The 21,875-nt window shown below is 28.5% G+C and overlaps 1 long non-coding RNA gene across 1 annotated transcript; it reads left to right on the top strand.

Moving 5' to 3' along the window:
* Window positions 1-18,523: 18,523 nt before the first annotated feature.
* LOC110636738 (uncharacterized) lies at window positions 18,524-21,449 on the top strand. The gene is made up of 2 exons (XR_002491392.2): window positions 18,524-19,165; window positions 20,226-21,449. It is a non-coding gene; the product is annotated as an uncharacterized LOC110636738 (long non-coding RNA).
* Window positions 21,450-21,875: the final 426 nt, after the last annotated feature.

Here is a 21,875-nt window from a genome sequence, read left to right as displayed (position 1 = left end):
AGGATAAACATTAAATAAGTAAGCAAAAGGATTAGTCATATTATTGATCTTAGCCTCAAAATTGGCATCAAGTACATCATAAATTAAAACATCAGCATTATTGTCATTATAAAAGATAAACCCAAAATTAAAGGTGTATGCCTAGGTGCTTGGCTTCCATGTAGTCTTTAGATCAATAGTGTTGATTTTTTGTTCTAGCTCTTTCACTTGTGGTAACTTTTAATTATTTGTCCAGTAATTGCCCCTTCTTTCATGAACTCTGGAGGTTTTGGCTCTTCTTCCTTCTCAGTTGGCTCATAGGCCAACTCATACCTCATAATTTGCCCCTTGATCTCAGAAAAAGTCACTAGGCTATTTACGCATTTTCCTAGGCCCATGCCATGAAAAAACACCATCCCCTTCATCACATCAACCACTTTTGGATCTATCTAGTCTTCATAGATCCCAATAGCCTAAAAACCATACATTAGTGGAGCTAAACCATTTACTTGTAATGCAACTATCTTCCCATCATAATCAGTTTAGACGTCCAAAGGACCCTCATTTTCACTAGAACTATCACAAATGTCATTAACCATTGCAAACTAAGGTTAATCGGGCTTCTAGATGCATTGGATAAGGTTAATAATTCTGTCAAGGTTATTTGGGATGGTGGAAATCATGTAAAGACTTAGTGGAGGTGGAACATTATAGTTAGGCATAGGTTTGGTATAGGTGTTTGGTTGGTTTTCTAGGTTGGGTATCTTTTTGGCATCAATTAGGTCTTGGATCTTATGCTTAAAGTAGAAGCATCATTCAATTCATGACCATGAGTTTGGTGGAATTGGCAATATTGGTTGATATCATAGCTAGATGGGAGTGGATTTAGTGGTAGTTTGGGTGTTAAGAGTTGCAGGAGACCTCAAGCTTTGAAACACTCAAAAACCTTGGATAAGGTTTTGTTGAATTGGGAAAATCTCCTTTGGGTATAAGACACAGTCTAAACCTTAATAACCTTATTTTCTCCAACCATATTACCAACTGACTAATAACACCTCTTCGGCTGATAGTTTTTTCTCATTACTCAACCCATCTTTTACCAACACGCCAACATCATAAAACTACTCAAATGTGGCCAAAAAGAAGTAGCAAAGCTTCTTATAGTAGCTAGGCTGTAAATTTTTTGTTACTAAGCACACTTTGGTCCTTTTCAATGGGCTTGTTAGCCATTTCCATGGCTTTCTTTCTCCACCTGATCAAGTACTCAGAGAAAGTCTCATTTGGCTTATGCTTGGTAGTCTCGAGATCCCTTAAAGTGATGTTTAGGGTTGGGTTATAGGAATACTGCTGCACAAACCTCCTAATAAGCATCTCCCAGTATTTCTTCATTGTTGTTTCTAACCCATGATACCGTGTGGATGAAATTCCTTATAGTGACATGGAAAAGAACTAGGTAATATGTTCCCTAGACATATCGGTGGTTTTCATTACTATCAGATAGGCCTTAAGTTTTTTGGATCACCAATACCATTAAACTTGGGCATATCAGGCATTTTAAACTTCCCAGGTAAATTCCGTTCTACTTGTATGTCAAAGTGATTAGAATCAAATAACCCCATTTCATTTAATTCAGCTTGCCTTTTGAAATTGACTTACAACTTCTCTATCATATCAGTTACAGCCTTAATCTTGTCATCCGATTCTACTCCCTTCTTCTTATCCTTATTTTGAAGATAATCATCTTCATCCTAAAAATTATTGAAACCTTTCTTCTTATTAGCCTCCTCCTTAGGCTTTTCTATCTTAATGCCACTTGATTGGTTTATCTGAAGCCTCTTCCCAAGGTTGACCATAATTTTTTCTTCTAGCTTAGACATCTTGGCATTCAAGGTTTCATCAAGCAATTTCTTAAACATGGTTATAATGTCTTCCATCTTAACTGGTGCAAGTGAAATCATATGCATGAATGGATCTCTTTATTTCTTTGAGTTGTGCATCTATAGGATTCACAGCACATTTATTAAGTTTATTAAGCAAAGAAATAAAGAAGTAATATAACACTAAGGTTTTTAAAAGAAAATGCATACTTATTTTATTAATGTAGAAAATTGGACCTCACAGTCTCAGTACATAACATTCAAAAAAAAAAAAAAACCTAACCTTTCGATCTATAATAAAACCTTATCCTGTTATTCCTAAACCTAATAGACTTAAGGACATTAGACTGACATATCCTAAAGGGCATCCTCTTGCTATTTTGAGTTGGTTTTTTCTTGTTTCTTTTCATTAGACTCAGCTTCATGTGCAATACCAGCATTTTATTGGGAGGATGGTAAATACAACTAGCATTATTAGATTCATTAGCAGGAGAATAAGATTCATCGTTTGTTGCATCTTCCATATGACCTTCTACCCACTCCTCCGTCATGCGAACCATTCCTTTTCTCTAAATTTGGAGGTGGAACTGGCTCATTTTTAGGTAAAGTTCTTCCTCCCTCATGAGAAGAGTATATAGGGTTTCTCTGCTAGCATGTTGGAGCTGTCTTAAGTTCTTTTTTGCTTCATGCATCATTCTGAGATTCTGGTGAGTCTGCTCAATCTCATGATGCATCTTCCTAAGTTCATCCAATAGCTTATGGTTTTCCCCAAATGCCATGATTAATTTTACAAACACACAGTGTAACGGTCAGGCTCTAACCACTGGAGGAATTGTCCACTTTGGCCGTAAGCCTCACAGTTTTGTCCCATGGGTGGAATGGAGAACTTCCTAGGGGGTCACCCATCCTAGGATTTCTCTCAAGTGCTAAAGGACCCTTAGGCAAATCCCACATCGGCAAAGCACGGAGATGGTCTTGGGTTCAAAAAGTACTGATATATAAAATGGGGGAACTAATCACCAGAGGCGCCTTTTGGTGGAATGGCCTAGAGAGTTGGAAGAACTCCAAGGTTAAGCATGCCCACTTCAGAGAAATCCTAGGATGGGTGACCTCCTGAGAAGTTCTCCATTGCACCTGTGAGACAAAACCGTGAGGCTTATGGCCAAAGTGGACAATTCCTCTAGTGGTTAGAGCCTGATCATTACAATTCAAAAAGTAATGATATATAAAATGGGGGAACTAATCACTAGAGGCACCTTTTGGTGGAATGGCCTGGAGAGTTAGAAGAACTCTAGGGTTAAGCGTGCTTGCTTGAGAGAAATCCTAAAATAGGTGACCTCCTGGGAAGTTCTCCATTCCACCTGTGGGACAAAACCGTGAGGCTTATGGCCAAAGCGGACAATTCATCTAGTGGTTGGAGCCTAATCGTTACAATTGGTATCATAGCCACTCGCGTGTCCTCTTGGGCGATGGTGGGGCAAACCTCAGTGAGGACGCTGAGTCCCGAAAGGGGGGGAGAAAGGTCCCTTAGACAAATCTCACATCGGTAAAGCACGGAGATGGTCTTGGGTTCAAAAAGCAATGATATATAAAATGGGGGAACTAATCACTAGAGGCGTCTTTTGGTGGAATAGCCTGCAGAGTTGGAAGAACTCCAGGGTTAAGCATGCTCGCTTTAGAGAAATCCTAGGATGGGTGACCTCCTAGGAAGTTCTCCATTCCACTTGTGGGACAAAACCGTGAGGCTTATGGCCAAAGCGGATAATTCCTCTAGTGGTTGGAGCCTGATCATTACACACAGTTTAGCTAGTTTAGAGGTCGATGTTGATGATGTATGAATGCTAGTATGAATGCACAGTTTTACCTTTGCCTTTGAACCAAAATTTACAAAATAAAAACTAAAATATATAAACCAAACCAAAAATAAAAACCAAAACCAAATCTAAACCTTTCATTATAGCTGAATCCTCACCCCATTGTTCCTTCAACTCTCACGTATGGGGCAGGGTAAAAATCTATCCTAGGCTTTGACACACCGAGCACACCAATAGGGATGGTTTAGGACAGTCTTTCCTTCACAAACAATAAGTTTATATCCTTAAAGTTTAACCATAAGTAGGCATCCTCTTGCCTAACACAGGTTTTAAAATGGACTTGGTCCTATACACACTTTGGGTTTATGCATAGGCTTAGGTTCTTTTCAACTACCACCAAGACTTATAGTTTAGATAGTAAAGCCATAAATCTGACACAAAAAATCTATAGGGTACCTAGGGCTGAAACTTAGGGCTCATGGGCCTCATTGGGTAGGAGAAAGGGCTACCCATGTGAAAGCTTATCCACTAAACACAACGGCTAGAGTTGTGGCTTTTTTATATACCCAAAGGTATGGGCATAGGGTGCTAGCATTCACCAATTTGCCATAGTTCGAGTGGAACTATGCCTCCTCAATTAGTACTAGAAAGGCTAGAAGGGTAAGTGTGATATGAGTGATAGTATAGTGCAATGCAAAGAAGTTCAATAAAGGAATAATATTAAACCATAAGAAACTGTTGGAGTAACTATCCATTGGTCCCCAATGGGGTCGCCCAACTATGGGGTCATGTGGTGTGAGATGAAAGATCATCTATTAGGATCGCATAAAGTGCACCAAGTAATGCCCAAGAAAGATGGTGGAGTTACAATAGTCTCACTTAAAAACCACCTCCTTAGATAACATTTCCTATACATGTTATTTATGCAATCATAATAGAATCAAGTCCACTGGTAATTACTGTATTTCCCATAACACTACCACAATACTAAGTATTTATTCCATAAAGGTACAGATAGACAGGAGTCACCACTCGAGCAATAACTGGGACGTATTTATTATTTCTTTTGAGGGACATCTGATTGGGGCATCAATTTTTGAAGAGACAATCAAAGGGATTTGTTTAATGTACTCAATTTTTCGATAGGGTCGTAGATAGCAACTTAGTCCTTGCAGAGGTTTCACAACCATTATCGCCATCACTTAATGTCTACGTTCGAGATAGTAGATATGTAAGGGGAAGGTGTTAGGCACTCCTTACACCTAGTCTAACCTCATTAATTTGAGTGTCAGTCCTCTATTAATATTTATAAAAGTCTTATTTATTATTTCTTTATCAAACTTCTTATCTAAATATGTAATTTCTAAAACTACACACAAAAATAGTACAAATAGGGGTTATTGTTTACAAATAATTTTTATGTACAAGTATTCCCTATCAATGGGTTACTAAATTTAATTAAGTGACATTTGCCAAGTGACTTAATTATTGACAATTTAATTTACAAATAAATTCAATTTACAAACAATCATAAGTTTCTATTTAACTAATTAATTTGTTAATTTGGGGCCAAATTATCCTAAAGATAATTAAACTAATCAAACTACACATGTGTATTTTATTCTAATAAACACATAAGGTCTAAATGATTACAACCTAAAATAATTTATTTCTAACATGGCAACTTATTTATAATTTATCAATTATTTAATTTGATTTATTTACATGCCAAAATTGGTCTTTTACAAACAAAATTAATTTTAAATTTATCAAATATTTATTTAATTAATGCAAACAAAATTAATTTTTATTATTTTTTGATAAAATCCTATTATTACTATATATTACATACAAAATTACTATTTTGAAAATTTAGGGATATTTAAAATAATTACAATTGCTATTGGGGCAAGCTACCATTAAAAAAAGGACATTCTCTTCTAGTATAGGATATTTATTTCTATCTTACTCCCATTAAACTGTACGTAAACTCCATTCAATTATTACTTTTTTCGGTACTTAGCCTAGGTCTACTTATCAATTTTATTGATAATATGAAACCAAAAAAATAACAATTTGTATTGAAATCTAGCACTTATATCCTAATTAACTTTTACTTCTATTTGGCTAAAAGTATCTAATGGCCAAGGGTCTTCTAATCCAATTCTAATATTTCATAACACTATATCACATTATATACAATATTAAAATTAGATCAAAATATAATTTAAAACTTCAAAACAAAAAAATTGTAAACAAACATGAAATTTCTAGATATAGACAGATTTATAGTACTTTGATATTTAAATTTTTAAAATCATGTAAAAAAATTACTTAAAAATTCCACAAGCATGCTAATGCATTATATAAAATTAAAAAATTAATAATTGATCAAAAAACCTCACCTAATAATTTACAAAAATTGGATTTCACTACTATTTTACATCAAAGATAGATTAGCATTACTTTTTTAAAATTGATGCATCACACAAATCATAAAAGGTATTGACATGAAACTAATAGAAAAAGATAGCTAAGTTTCACAACTTATTTTTAGAATCAAGAACAATAGAAAAAGATTAAAACTCGAGAAAGATATAAGCCCCAAAAGCTGGTTGTTTTGCAAATCAAATTCTACAAACACTCTAAATTTGAATTGTCATAACTAACTCAAATCAAAACATTTTTTTCATGATTCTTGAGCTTAAAATTATTATAATTTCACGAAGAACACGAATATAATTTTTGTACAATTTTTTCAAAAACAAAAAAGCAGGAAAAATAATAAAAAAAATGTGAACCTAGAAAAGAGATGTGTGCAGAGTTATTAATTTTCCTTAAATTCATTACATAAACATGCATGTTATGAACATATGAGATAAATTAGAAGCATATAATTATGAAAATATAATAAATGCCATATTTCTTCAATATTTATTACTTAGTAACACTCACTTTTAACTAAATCTTGAATACTTTACTGAAGTAAGAACAAAGAAAAAAAAAAATAAGAGGAAGGAAGAGGGGCAATGAGAGAGAAAGTCTTTTCTTTTTTGTGGCCAGGTGAGTCCGTCTTCCTTTCTTTTCTCCTCCCTCTGTCAGCTATATATAGGATTTAAGTCAAAAATTATATAGGAAATTTATGTAATCATGAAATAATATGTTTTAAAGAGTCTTAAAGAGAAAAACTTTTTATTTAATTTTTATTTTCCTTTAATTTTTTTAATAAAATAAAAAGAATGGTGGCTTTTGTTTATTTAATCAAAATTTCTCACTATATCTCATTGCACTCACATAGTCCAATTAGGCTTAGTTAGTTTTTTTAATAAATTTCCATAATTAAATTTAAATAAAAATAAATTTTATTTAAATTTAATTAATATTTTTTTACTCTTCAACATTATTTTCTCCAATAGACATATCATACATATGGCGGATAAATTTCAACAACTGTCTATGAACTTATATAGTTATAACACTACAGTCCTTTAACTTTAAAATATAACATAAAACTCCCTAAACTTTCAAATTTTGCACAGTAAAATCTCTCTAACTTTCAATTACTGATTTTTCAGTTAGAAACTGATATGGATAGATTTCGCATGACACTTAGTCAATATTTCTCTCTCATCTCTTATGGAAAGTGTAAAATTATTCTCTTTAAGCATGAAAAATTATTCTGTCTATAGGAAAAAAAATGATTCAATTTACACATGGCTTGAGAGAAAAAAACAGAAATACTGACTAAGCTCCATGCTAGAACTGTCTAGGTCAGCGTCTAACTGAAAAACTAATAATTAAAGGTTAAATGAATTTTACTGTGCAAAATTTAAAAGTTGATAGGGTTTTATATTACATTTTTAAGTTAAGGGACTACAATGTTATAAATAGATAAATTCAGGGACAGTTATCAAAATTTATCCTATATATGGTTGTCTATTTTTAATACATCTAAATATATCTCATAGTTATATAATTTTTTTATCATTGAATTTCTCACAGCCTCAATGTACTATCTACAAAATCACACAAATAGTGGTCTACAGAAATACCAGTCAAAGAGGAGGTTATTCGTTTTACAGTAGAAAAATCGCATGAAACTAGTTTCGAGTCTTTCAGTTTTGAAACAGATATCTCACCATGGTTTGCCCTATCTATAATGAGCTAGTGTCGATTTCTTATTTGGGTTTGAGAATCGAATCTTTCCTCTTGGAACTAAGGAAGAGTAGTTGTTATCATTGTTCTCACGCCTATAGACAGGCCAATTTAACAGCTCATGCTTAGATTAGCTTTGTCTTTAGAAAATATAGAATTGATCTGGGTGGAAGAAGTTTCTCCCTCCATTAGTGACTTTGTCTATGCGGATATTTGTCTCCTTGATTTTCTTTCAGTGAAATTATCTTCCAAAAAAAATTATAATTATATACAATATACCGAAGAAAAAGCAAGGTAATTATTATACACAGTCATTTAACTTTTTAATTTTTTTAATAAAAATCAATAAAATTTAATTCATTTTATAAAACTCATTGAACTTTAATTTGATTTTATAAAAGTTACTGTGACTAAAAATTAAAAGCTTTCAGATTAATTTATTAAACTGTCAACTATTTTATAAATAAAATTATCTAATTAGTAGTTGCCGATGAGAAAAAAACTTAGAAAATAGTAGGGTTTGACAGCGAGAAATGTAGTTGAATACATTTTATTTATCTTTTTTTTTAAAAAAAATAATAAAATAAAGTAATTTGATTTATAAAATAATTGACATATCAGTAGAATAATTAAAAATTTTTAATTTTCGATTATAATAATTATTATAAAATCAAATTAAAGCTCAATAAATTTTATAAAAAAAATTAAAATTTAATAATTTTTATAAAATTATTTATAAAATTAAGTGATTATGTGTGATATTTATCTAGAAAAATCTTCAGGAACAAAATGAAGCGCGGATAAAATGCACAGAAAATCGCGTGAAGATTCAGCCACTACTAGTTAAAGATGATTTTATAGTTGATTAGAAGATGCTTTGGTCGAACTTCGAAGCATTGGGTTCCTATCTTATTCAAAGCTGGGTGAGACAGCAGACCTCACTCACACACATCCACTTGCCCAATCAGAATTCAATTTTTTTAAAATATCCTAAATCCAAAAGGGGAAACCAAATTATATCCTCGCCCCAAAAACGGAATAAGTGGATCCCATGCTTTTCTTTATTTCTGTTTTCTTTTTCTCCTACTTATATATAATTTGAATAAAATATATTATATTTTTTAAATTCAGTTTGATTTAACAATTAAAATTAGTAAATAATTAATAATCGGTAGTTGTTAAATAATTAATAACTAATTATTGGTAATAAATTATTTATATTAAGTATTTAATAAAAAATATTTAATTATTATTGATATATAAAATTACTTAATAAGAATATGTATTATATAATTTATTTTTATTAAAAAAATAATATATAATTATTAATTTAATATATTATATTATTTATTTTATTAGTAAATAAATATGTAATTATTGTTTATTATATTATATTATTTATTTTATTATTTTATCATTATTTATCAATATTAAATTATGAGACTTTATATTCTTAATAGTAATAATCGCTACCTGTATAAAAATTATTTTTACATAATTAAATGGGATAATATATTTTTATATTAAAGAAAAGTAAATTGCTTCAACAAACTTAAAATTGCTCAGAAATTTGTCTATAAAATTTATAATTTCAAGGTCACGTTTCTCGAATTTATGGAGCAAAAATATGTAAAAGAAAAAAAGTTATTTTTATCAAATAATTATATAAACATACAGTAATTTTGAAATTTAAAGTTGATATAAACCGCTTTTAGTATCCTATCAGTTTTATATCAACTATTAGGTAATATTTTCAAAATTTATTAAACACTTAGCTTTATTTACCTAGATGATTATTAATTATATCAAATAGCTAAATTAAACACTCTTATTAAAAATGATAATTTTTTACATTTCTATTTACATGATATGATTTAATGTTTGATTAAATGAATTTATTTTTTATTTTTTATTTTTTATTTTTTTACAAATGAATGATCCATTTATCACACGTGAAAAGAAAATTTTAATTAAATCAATTCATTAAATGAATTGGTAAGACTTATACTACTCATTTATTTAATTAAATTAACATCGTAATTTATTTTATTTTAATCCATTTAAATATACCATGATCATTTAATTTTAGTTATGTACATTTTTATTTTCAATTTTTGTAAGTTTAGAATAATAGAGTTTTGTAAAAGGAAAATAATTATAAAAGACAATGATTTGTAAAGATTATATTCACAAACTTTAAAATTTATAGTTTTTACGAATAATTTTAATTAAGACTAACATTTAGATTTTCGAATAGTGTTGATTATTATTATCTCTTATTATTTAAATGAGTTAACCATAACACATAAAGTAATATCTATCTTCATCCATTTATTTAAATGAATTATACGGATGGTGTTATGTAACATGTATTTATGTTTTTAAATATTTTAATACAATTTATTAAATAAGTTATATTTAAATTAGATATATTTATATTATATGTATATGTTAACATGATAAATTTATAAACACGAATTACTAATATTGTTAAATTAACTCTTTGTTTATCTTTTTTTAGATAACTTCTTATGTATAATATAATGTAAAATATGAAGTTAGGTCATATTTAGTATGGTGTAATTAAAGTTATAATATAATTGTAATTATATTATTTGGTAACATAAAAAATTTTAAATTTGAAGTAATGGAATGATAACTACATAATATAATTAATTATATTTAAAGTAACGTAATAATAATTATTACATGTATAAATGGATGTAATTATTATTAGATCTTTTTATTTATCACCACCACTATATCACTATCTAGCCACTTATGTTATTATCACCACTATCTTTATCTTGTCATCACTAGTATTACCAACACAACTATTACCACAATGACTATCCTACCACTACCATCGCTATCACTACTACCACCGTCACTTTACTACCACTATCACCATTTAGCTATTGTCACATCTATATCATTTAGCCACTACCACTACTACTATCTCCCCTTGTCACTACCAACACCACCATCTACTACCACTGTAGACACCATCACTACTATTTAGCCATCATTATCACTCGACTACTAATCATTATAATAATTAATGCTATAAATAAATTAAATATTAAAATAAAAATTATCATTACATTATATTATATATATTTTTATTTTGTAATCAAATATAGAAATATAATGACAATTATATTACATTACAACTTTAATTGCATTACATAATTGATTATATTGCATTACACTCTATCAAACATAATATCATATACAATATTACAATTAGATAAAAATATAATTTAAAACTTCAAAACAAAAAAAATTATAAACAAACATGAAATTTCTAGTTATGGGCAGATTTATAGTATTTTAATATTTAAATTTTTTAAAAACATGTACAAAAATTACACACAAATTTCACAAGCATGCCAATACATTATATAAAATTATAAATTTAACAACTGATAAAAAAACTTCACCCAATAATTTACAAAAATGGGGTTTCACTACTATTTCATATTAGAGATAGATTGGCACTATGTTTTTAAAACTGATGCATCTCATAAATCACAAAAGGTATTGACACATAACGGAAAAAGTTAGCCAAGTTCTGGAACTTATTTTTAGAATCAAGAACCATAGAAAAAGATTAAAACTCAAGAAAAATATAGGGCTCAAAAGCTTATTTTACAAATTGGATTTTGCAAATACTCTAAATTTCAATGGCCATAACTAATTCAAATCAGAATATTTTTTTTCATCATTCTTAAGCCTAAAATTATTATAATTTCAGGAAGAACACAAATATAATTTTTGTATAATTTTTCAAAGCAGAAAAGCATGAAAATTAATAAAAAAAATGTGAATATAGAAAGAGACGTGCACAGAGTTGTTAATTTCCCTAGAATTTACCACATAAACATATATGTTATGAATATATGAGATAAATTAGATGCATATAGTTATGAAAATACAACATATGTCATATTTCTTCAATATTTATTACTTACTAACACTCACTTTTAATCAAATCTTGAATATTTTCTTAAAGTAAGGAAAAAAAAAAAAAAAAGAAAGAGAGGAAGGAAGAGGGGTGATGAGAGAGAGAGAGAGTCTCTTCTTTCTTGTAGCTAGGTGAGTTTATCTTCCTTTCTTTTTTCCTCTTTCCGTTAGCTATTTATAGGGTTTAAGTCAAAAATTACATAAGAAGTTTATGTAATCTTAAAACAATAAATTTTAAAGAGTCTTAAAGGGAAAAAGTTATCATTTAATTTTTATTTTTTTAATTTTCTTTAATAAAATTAAAAGAATGGTGGACTTTTGTTTATTTAATTAAAATTTCTCACTAGGTCATATTGAACCCACATAGTCCAATTACGCTTAGTTAGTTTCTTTTCAATAAATTTTCAAAATTAAATTTAATCAAAAAAAAATATTTAAATTTAAGTAATTATTTTTTGTTCTTCAAAATTATTTTCTCTAAAAATCATATCATTCATATGATTGTCTATTTTTAATACCTTTAAATATATCTCACAGTCATATAACTTTTTTTTATTATCAAGTTCCTCGCGGCCTCGCGGCCTGAATGCACGAGTCTACAAAATCACACAAATAGGGGTATGTGGAAATGCCAGTCAAAAAGCTGAAGCGGAGGTTATTCATTTTACAAAAGAAAAATTGCACGAAATTGGTTTGAGCCTTTCAATATTGAAACAGATTATCTCACTATGATTTGCCATATCTATAATGAGCTAGCGTCGATTTTTTATTTGGGTTTCACAATCCAATCTCTCCACTTCAAACTAAGGAAGAGTAGTTGTTATCATTGTTCCCACGCCAATAGACAAGCCAATTTAATAGCTTATGCTTTAGCTAGATTAGCTTTGTCTTTAGAAGATATAGAATTGATCTGGATGGAAGAAGTTCCTCCATCAGTGGCCATGTCCAGCCGGATATTTGTCTCCTTGATTTTCTTTCAATGAAATTTTCTTACTTCTAAAAAAATTATAATTATATACCATATATCGAAGAAAAAGCGTCTGCACCAAATTGAAGCGTGGGTAAAACGCATGCAGAAAATCGCGTGAAGATTCAGCCACTACTAGTGAAAGATGATTTTATAGTTGATTACAAGATGCTTTGTTTGAACTTTGAAGCATTGGGTTCCTATCTTATTCAAAGCTGGGTGAGATAGCAGACCTCACTCATGCATATCCACTTGCCCAATCAGAATTCAATTTTTTAAAAATATCCTAAATCCAAAAAGGGAAACCAAATTATATCCTCACCCCAAAAACGGCATGAGTTGATCCCTTGTTTTTCTTTATTTCTCTTTTTTTTATTATTTATATTTAATTTTCATTAAATATATTATATTTTTTAAAATTTTAATTAAAATTAATAAATAACTAATAATCGGTAGCGGTTAAATAATTAATAACTAATAATTAATATTAAATAATTTATATTAAATATTTAATAAAATAATATTTAATTATTATTATTAATATATAAAATTATTTAATAAGATATGTATCATATAATTTATTTTTTATTAAAATAAATAATATGTAATTATTAATTTATTATATTATATTATTTATTTTATTAGTAAATAAATATGCTATTATTTATTTTATTATTTTATCATTATTTATCAATATTAAATTATGAGATTTTATATTCTTAATAGGTAATAATAGCTACTTGTATAAAAATTATTTTTATATAATTAAATAGGATAATATATTTTTATATTAAAGAAAAAGTAAAGTGCTTCAACAAACTTAAAATTGTTTAGAAATCTGTCAAATTTCAAGGCCACTTTTCTCGAATTTATGGAGCAAAAATACGTTAAAGAATAAAGGTTATTTTTGCCAAATAATTATATAAATATATAGTACTTTTGAAATAACTCCAATTTTAGAATTGATATAAATTGCTTTTAATATCCTATTAGCTATCAAATAATATTTTCAAAATTAATTAAACACTTAGCTTCAATCACTTTGATGCTTATAAGTTATCAATTATATCAAACAATTAAACTAAATTAAACTAAACACATAATAAGATGATAAATATTACATTTCTACTTACATGATACGATTTAAGGTATGATTAAATGCATTTGAGCTTTTTTATAAATGAATGATCCATTTATCACACGTGAAAAGAAAATTTTAATTAAATCAATGATAAGACTTGTAACTGCTCATTTATTTAATTAAATTAACATATTAATTTTTTTATTTTAATCCATTTAAATATACCATCATCATTTAATTTTAGTTATGTTTTTTTTTTAAAATTTCTGTAAGTTTAGAATAATAGAGTTTTGCAAAAGAAAATAATTAAGAAAGACAATGATATGTAAAGATTATATTTATAAACTTTAAAATTTATTGTTTTTATGAATAATTTTAATTAATATTTTTATTTAGATATTTGAATAATGTTGATTATTATTATGTCTTATTATTTAAATGAGTTAATCATATCACATCAAGTAATATCTATAATCAACCATTTTTTAAAATGAATTATACGGATTGTGTTATGTAACATGTATTTATTGTTTTTAAATATTTTAATACAATTAATTAAATAAGTTACATTTAAATTAGATATATTTATGTTTTATGGGTATGTTAACATGATTAATTTATAAACACGAATTACTCATGTTGGCAAATTAACTCCTTATTTATTTTTTTTAAAAAATAACTTCTTATGTATAATATAATGTAAAATATGAAGTTATGCAATATTTAGTATAATGTAATTAAAGTTGTAATATAATCATGATTATATTGTTTGACAACACAAAAAAATTTAAATTTGATGTAATAAAATGACAATTACATAATATAGTAAATTATATTTAAAGTAACATAATAATTATTACATGTAAAAATACATGCAATTATTATTGCTTATTTCGATTTTTTTTTATCAATTATTGTCAATACTACCACTACCAATACATCACAACTCAGTCACTACTATTACTATCATTATTACCCTAACCTTGTTATTACTACCACCACCATCACAACCACCACTACCATCACTATCCTACTGCTATCATCGCTATCACTACTACCATCACCACCACTTAGTCACCATTATCACCATTTAGCTATTATCACCTCTACATTGTCTAGCCACTTCCATTACTACTATATCACCTTATCACCACCAACACTATCATCTAACTATCATTGTAGACACCATCACCAATATTTGGCTACCAATATCACTCGACTACTAATCACTATAATTATTATTACTTATTATTAATGCTATAAATAAATTAAATATTAAAATAAAAATTTTCATTATATTATATTACATATATTTTTATAATGTAACTAAATATAAAAATATAATAACAATTATATTATATTATAATTTTAATTACATTACATAATTGATTACATTACGTTCTATCAAACATAAACTTAATATTTAACAGAATTAAATGATAAAAAAAATTATATATGACCAAAGTTAATTAATTTGTATTAAAATTTAATTGTTGTTTTTTTCTCAAAATATAAAATATTAATTCTGTTATTTATGGAGATTGAAATGTTAGTGGAATGCCTGGGACAGGGTGGAAGATTTTTGCAAAGTAAACCAATAAGAAGAGGAAGAAATGAACAAGTATGATATGGGGTGGTGACACGTGTTGAAGGGTATTAATGATAAGAATTGACAAAAGAGAAGGCAACCCCACCGTCCCATTTGAGTGGAAGGAAAAGGTTAGAAATTTTTACAAGCTAGCTAGGGAAGGATAAGAGATGTGTGATTGTTGATGGCTTCTGCTTTGAAGGTCCTTCACTTTAAATCCTGCATCGCAACCCCTTTCCATTTTGCAATGTGAACGATCATCATATTGGTGAAATTATAATAGATGAATAAAATAATTAATATATGAGAATAAAAATAATAAAATTAATCAAATTGTGTCATGAATATATTTTATTCCTACTGCTTTCTACCTGGCCTGCTGATCTTACTTAGCAATATGAAAGAATATATGCAGACGTCCACGTATGATTGTTTCAATCTATTCAGTCCGAACTTTAATTAAGTGAAATAAATCAAATTAAATTATAAAAATATTAAATAGAAAAAATAAATAATATTTATTCAATTTAAATATTTAAATTTTAATTAAATAATGTATTCGATAATCTTTAATGTTAAATTTAATTCTAAAACTTCTTAAAAATAAATGTTTGAAAAAATTATAAAAAAAATCCATTAATAACATAAGAAGTTCTTATAGTTCTAAACAAATTCATTGTCTAATAATAATAATAATCACCATCATCATCATTATTATTATTATTTAAAACAATTAATTTCTTCTTCATGTCTCTATACTTAATTAGTATTCATTAATGTCTTTGCCAACTCTGATACTGGAAACCCAAGCTCAATTATTGGATTCTACCAACAGTGATATTTACCACATTCGAGTAAAAAGAAATTTCACATAATATTAAAGCATGTTAAAATTTAAAATCTAAAAAAGCATTACAAGTAATTTCATAACGAATTAAATTCAAGTAGATTCATGAAATAGTAAAGCTTTAATATAACCAAGTTAAAAATAAGCCAAAGTTTAAATGGGTCATATCTATAAATTTAAGTCTAGTCTAATTACACTTAAAAGGAGAGTGTTAAAGTCCCACGTTAATAACAACACAATAAAAAGACAATAAACATATAACAAGAGAAAATTAAACCATTTGGTTTAAACTATTTTAATAAAATAACTTTGAGCTCACAATTGAATTTTGCCGATAATCTTGAGCACTCCTGGGTCAAAGAAATTTCACAGTTTTCAAAAAGCAATCAAAAATCTAAGTTGTAGGGTTATGCTAAGGAAAAGTATATTCTCTCAAGACTCAATATTAGAAAAATAATTTAGTAATTAAGTGTATAATTTACAATATTAAAAAGTATTTTATTTAAAAAAAAAAAATATTCTCTTAGGACCACCAATAATGCAAGGAGAAAATACATATGGAGCCATTGATCGATCCTACTCTCTCCCGATGAGTATTTTATACGTTCCGGTTCTCTATTTTAATGAATACTTTTGGATGAAAGGAATCAATATTTACATGCTTGTATAAAATATATGTATGTATACTTCAAAAAACAAAAATGAGCTGATGATTTCTGCCATATTACAAAGATCAAGAACCAGTTTCACAGCATCACATGCCATAACCCTTGTGAATGGACCACAGTGGTCCATGCATGGTCTGCTTGAATCTTTAGTTTTCTTTTTTTTTTTTTTTATCTCAATATTTTAATTTTAAATTAATTACTTTAAATTTTAAAATCTAAAAATAATTATCTAATATTTAATATCAATTTCAAATTCATCAGTAACAAATTTATACATATTTTTGGATGATTTAGCTAAAAAATTTTGAATATTGAATAAAATTTTTAAAATTTTAAAGTTTAAGTTAATTGATTTAAAATTGAAATATTTAAATAAAATCATCTACTAGTATAAATATTTTGATTTTTTTTTTATCGAATTAGCATTTCTTTCAATGATTAATTTCTTTTTTACAAAAATAAATTTATAATTTGACGATTTTAAAAATCATTCAAATAGGAAAAATTCAGTATTTCTCATATGCACATAGTAAAATTCTTACCTACATTCAGGTGTATTTGTATTAATAGAAAACTATGAATATGTATTAATCAATAGAATGTATCATGAGCTAATATTTTATTTATTAATTGACTAGATGTATACACTCAAGTGTAGGGAAGACTTTCTCCATACATATGTGCATGCGCATAGATACAAAAAAAAATAATGGTGATGGGGTAGGGTTTAAAATTAAAATGAGGTATCCTACTATCCTTTCAAGAATGTCACATTATGTCAATGCAATTGAAAGACAAAGTAGTCCCCATATATGTTTCTTCATTGAATGACTTGAAAGCTTCATATATATCTTTATTATTACCTACTGATCAAAGTGTGTTGTGGGTCTCACACACCTTTGACGATAAGTCTTAACACCAAGATTATCTTATGAATTATCTTAGCTAGATTTTACAACTGCAGCATGCGATTTTTGACTTGTAAATGATCCTCTAATTAAGATTATACAATTACCCTTTTGCACATGGCATATCACATAAAGCTGCTGCTGATGCTTTTCAAGATTTAGCAATGGATTAATCCACATACCCAACTGTAAATTTATTTCTATATTTCACAAACAATTACTAGCTTAATTATTGGGTTAACCCTATGGTTTAGTTACCTTATTAAGCTTACCCAATGGTCAAAAGTACCAATATTTCATAGTGCAAAAGATCAAATGAGTTCAGAATTACTGCTGAATTCTTGAAGGAAACTAAAAGAAAAAGAAAAAGCAGAGAAATTTGCTGTTGGATATATATATATTCTATGGTGTGCATGTTTAACGTGAAGTACTTTTAAGGTTGTTAGGAGGTTACTGTGGGTGTCGTATCTAAGTTTAATCTCGTTAGAGGCAATTACAAAGAGAGTAAGTAGGACAGTCAATGTAGAAGTACCCTTAAAAAAAAAAAAAAAAAACCAAATATCTACCCTTGTTAGTCCTTTAGGGAAGGACCCTTTTCTTCCTATAAATAGAGGCTACGGAGAAACTCTTATTGGTCATCTCTTAGCAATTCTCTTTCTCTCTCTCTCTCTCTCTCTCTCTCTCTCTCTCTCTCTCTCTCTCTCATGGGTGTCTCTTGGTCTAAACTGTTCTTTTTTTTTTTTTTTCCTTTTAAAGAAACTTTATTAACTTTCATTTATGATGATACTCAAATCAAAGACCAAATCTGTAGATAAAGTATAGCTATAGAAGTGGGCTGTACTACTATAGCAGGGAGAGAGGAGGGCACTGGTGGTGATGTTGTTGACAGAAGATAGAGAGCACAGATGATGATATGCAATTAATGGACTCTGCATCTCACTCCTTTGTGCTCTCTATGCTTCTGTCATCACCTTCAGCCCTTCTCACACTTTCTTCTTTCTTCTTCTTCTTCTTCTTCTTTTCCTTCTTCTTCTTTAATTTCTCTCTTTCCTTTCTTGTTATTAAAAGGAAAAAAAAAAGTGTATGTAACATATGTTTCTTGACATTACATACATCAGTGATTAATATGATTTTACTTTATAGTTTTGTCCTTTGTAATTAATTATTGTTTTGTTTAGTTCAGTGCCTGATGTGAGCAGCTAGCAAAAATGTTTCAGATCATGAGCATGATTCTTGATGAAAAAGGAAATCAAGGGGGAGGCTAAGTGAAGCAACAGGCAACAATTGTGTGCTAAATTGTTAGCCCACAAATAGGGTATGAGCTTTTTCACTTATATTTCTTTTCATGTATATATATGATATATGGCTTTCCAATAGGGAAATCAAAGTGCTTTGATTCAGTTTTACTCATCTGGAGTTTATGCAGCAAGTGTAGTTAAACTTTTGTGTGTTAATTTGATCAACTAGCTAAAAAATCTCTGGGTAGTAGAAATCCAAATAGCTTTCTTTCTTTCTTTCTTTTTTTATTTCTTTCTTTCTTTTCACAAGAGGGGATGAATCTGACAACATTCTGATGCTTTATATATGCTTAGATATATTAGAACTAAAATGATTCCTAAAAGCAGTAGGTAGCACACATGCTTTCTTGGAGAAGGGCCATCTCTAAATTATTGGTGTTTTTACATTAAAGGAATGTATAATAAAGTTGGAAAAAAAATAAATTTAATTAATACTTCTCCAAATTCCATATATATATATATATATATATATATATATATATATATATATATATATATATATCTGCAACTTATTTGCTACCTAGATTCAGCACTTGTTCAAACAGCCTCAGCATATTGAGGTTAGAATATGCCCATGATAGTTTGATAAGAAAGAAGCTCATAAGTTAGGAATGCTCCACCAAATTACTTTTTTTAATTGCTTTCAGACCTCTTTCTTCGAAGTTAATTACTAATACATTAAGACTCTGCCAAGTGTTTTTATTGATAACTTTAAGTTGAATGTTCACATATGTTCAATGGGTGCAGCTATAGAAAGTTCGAATTCATATGATAATAAATTTAACACTACTAGATTAAGTAACACAACTAGATTAAGTATTTATATTCGTGCAATCATTATATACAATTTAATTAATTTTACATAAATTTTGATAAAAATATTTAATCTAACGATTATTATACTTTTTATTATATAAGGTCTAGCTTGCATTAAATACACTCATGTTCAGTTACTTATAATTATCAAATAGTTGCAGTGTGCTTGATGTGATATTTGATAATTTTTTTTTGATAAATTGTAATAATAGATTATTTGCTTCTATTTATTGACTTGCATTTATTTCTTAAATGGAAAAGAGTTTTCCTCATTCAGGAGCAATGAGGAACGCTACTGCCGGCAGCCAGCCGGGGACATGGCAACGGAAAATGCTAGAAGCAATACCATTTCTGAGGGCTGATGAGCAATGTTTCTGAAATAGTTTCTTGGAGATGCTGATAAAATCTCAGTTATATTTGATGTTTCTATAATGAACGAAGGACACAAGAAAACTTTCAACTATCAACAGGAAACTGTTGTTATTATTCTAAAGGAACAAGTTCATTTAATATATGCTATGTCATTTGAGAAATATGAGCTCTGTATCTGATTTGAGTTTGTAACACTCATATTCTAAATTAACTTTAGAAAATGGATATAACAAATTTTAATTATTAAATTATGAAAATAAATGTTGGAGAATTTTCTAGAGGAATAAAAACAAATAAATAAAATTGAGAGGGATATGGAAATAAAAAGAAATGAAACTCTTTAATCAGGTGGAAAAGAAAGAGACCAAAGGGGCCAACTGAAAAAAAGAAAGTAGAATTAGGAACGAGGAAAAAAGGTAGGAAAAGGAGAGAGAGAGAGAGAGAGAGAGAGAGAGAGAGAGAGAGAGAGAGAGAGAGAGAGAGAGAGGTTGTCAGTGACGAAATTGATCCATTCCGACCAGGGATCGATGAATTGCAAAATGGTATGTTTGTCTTCCTTGAACTGTTGCGTTTCCTTTTCTATCATTCTTGTTACTTAAAACTCGTCAGAGAAGGAAAATCAAAAAGAGAGAAAATTAAGGCGGCCGAGGCAAATGGCCTTGATTCCAACCAACCCAGACTTTGGCGGCAATGGAGGAAGATACCTTCGCATTCCCTATCATGTAAACTTCATTTTGGTATTGATGGCAATGATTAAGGTGATTGGAAAAAGAAGATAGGTAATGGGGGTGCCGTCGACTTTGGAGGCTCGATTTCCGCGCTATTTTAGAGAGAGTTTGGGCGCATGACCGGTACCTTCGGACTCCAAACAATGGTATGCAGCTGAGGGTATGCTAAGCTTCTCTGGATGTCATCAGCATATTATGGTGCATGGCAGCCAACGACAGTGACTTCGATGAACCTAATAGGCAGCAATCCCTTTTTGGTTCTGGAGTTTGGAGATGCTTAATTGAAATGAAATTGAACTATGAATATTGAACTCGTAATAATTGTTAAAGTTACTAATATTGTTGAATTATGCTAGTTGCTAATTAAATTACACGCCTGAATCTATAGCATGTTATATTAATGAGAAGTTTGAGTTGTGTGTAGTATCCACCAATACTCCTTCACAAGTTAAGGCAAGTTGACTTGTGGAAAATTAAATAGTTTCTACAAAAGTTTTATAAGAAAAAAAAATCATATTCACATATGCTAAATGGAAAAATAGAAAGTTAGTTTTCTAGTTTTTTAAAATTTAATTAAGATTTAGAAAATAACATTAATTGAGTTGTTTTCCACTATTTTCCTTTATAATAAATATTATATTTTTTTAATTATTTTTCAAATGGAAAACAGTGAATTTTTTTATAACCAAAATTATATTATAGATTTTTATAACTAAAAAAATAACTATCTAGGAAAATATTTATTTGCAATTATGCTAAAGACCGCTATCGGCACTAAGGAATGGCTTGACATAATGTCATCGAGACTGGT

Source organism: Hevea brasiliensis, chromosome 9 (genome assembly GCF_030052815.1).
Source record: "Hevea brasiliensis isolate MT/VB/25A 57/8 chromosome 9, ASM3005281v1, whole genome shotgun sequence".
NCBI classification, from domain to species: Eukaryota; Viridiplantae; Streptophyta; class Magnoliopsida; order Malpighiales; family Euphorbiaceae; genus Hevea; species Hevea brasiliensis.
Note: the sequence above shows the minus strand (reverse complement) of the source record. Positions and strands in the feature narration are given on the sequence as shown.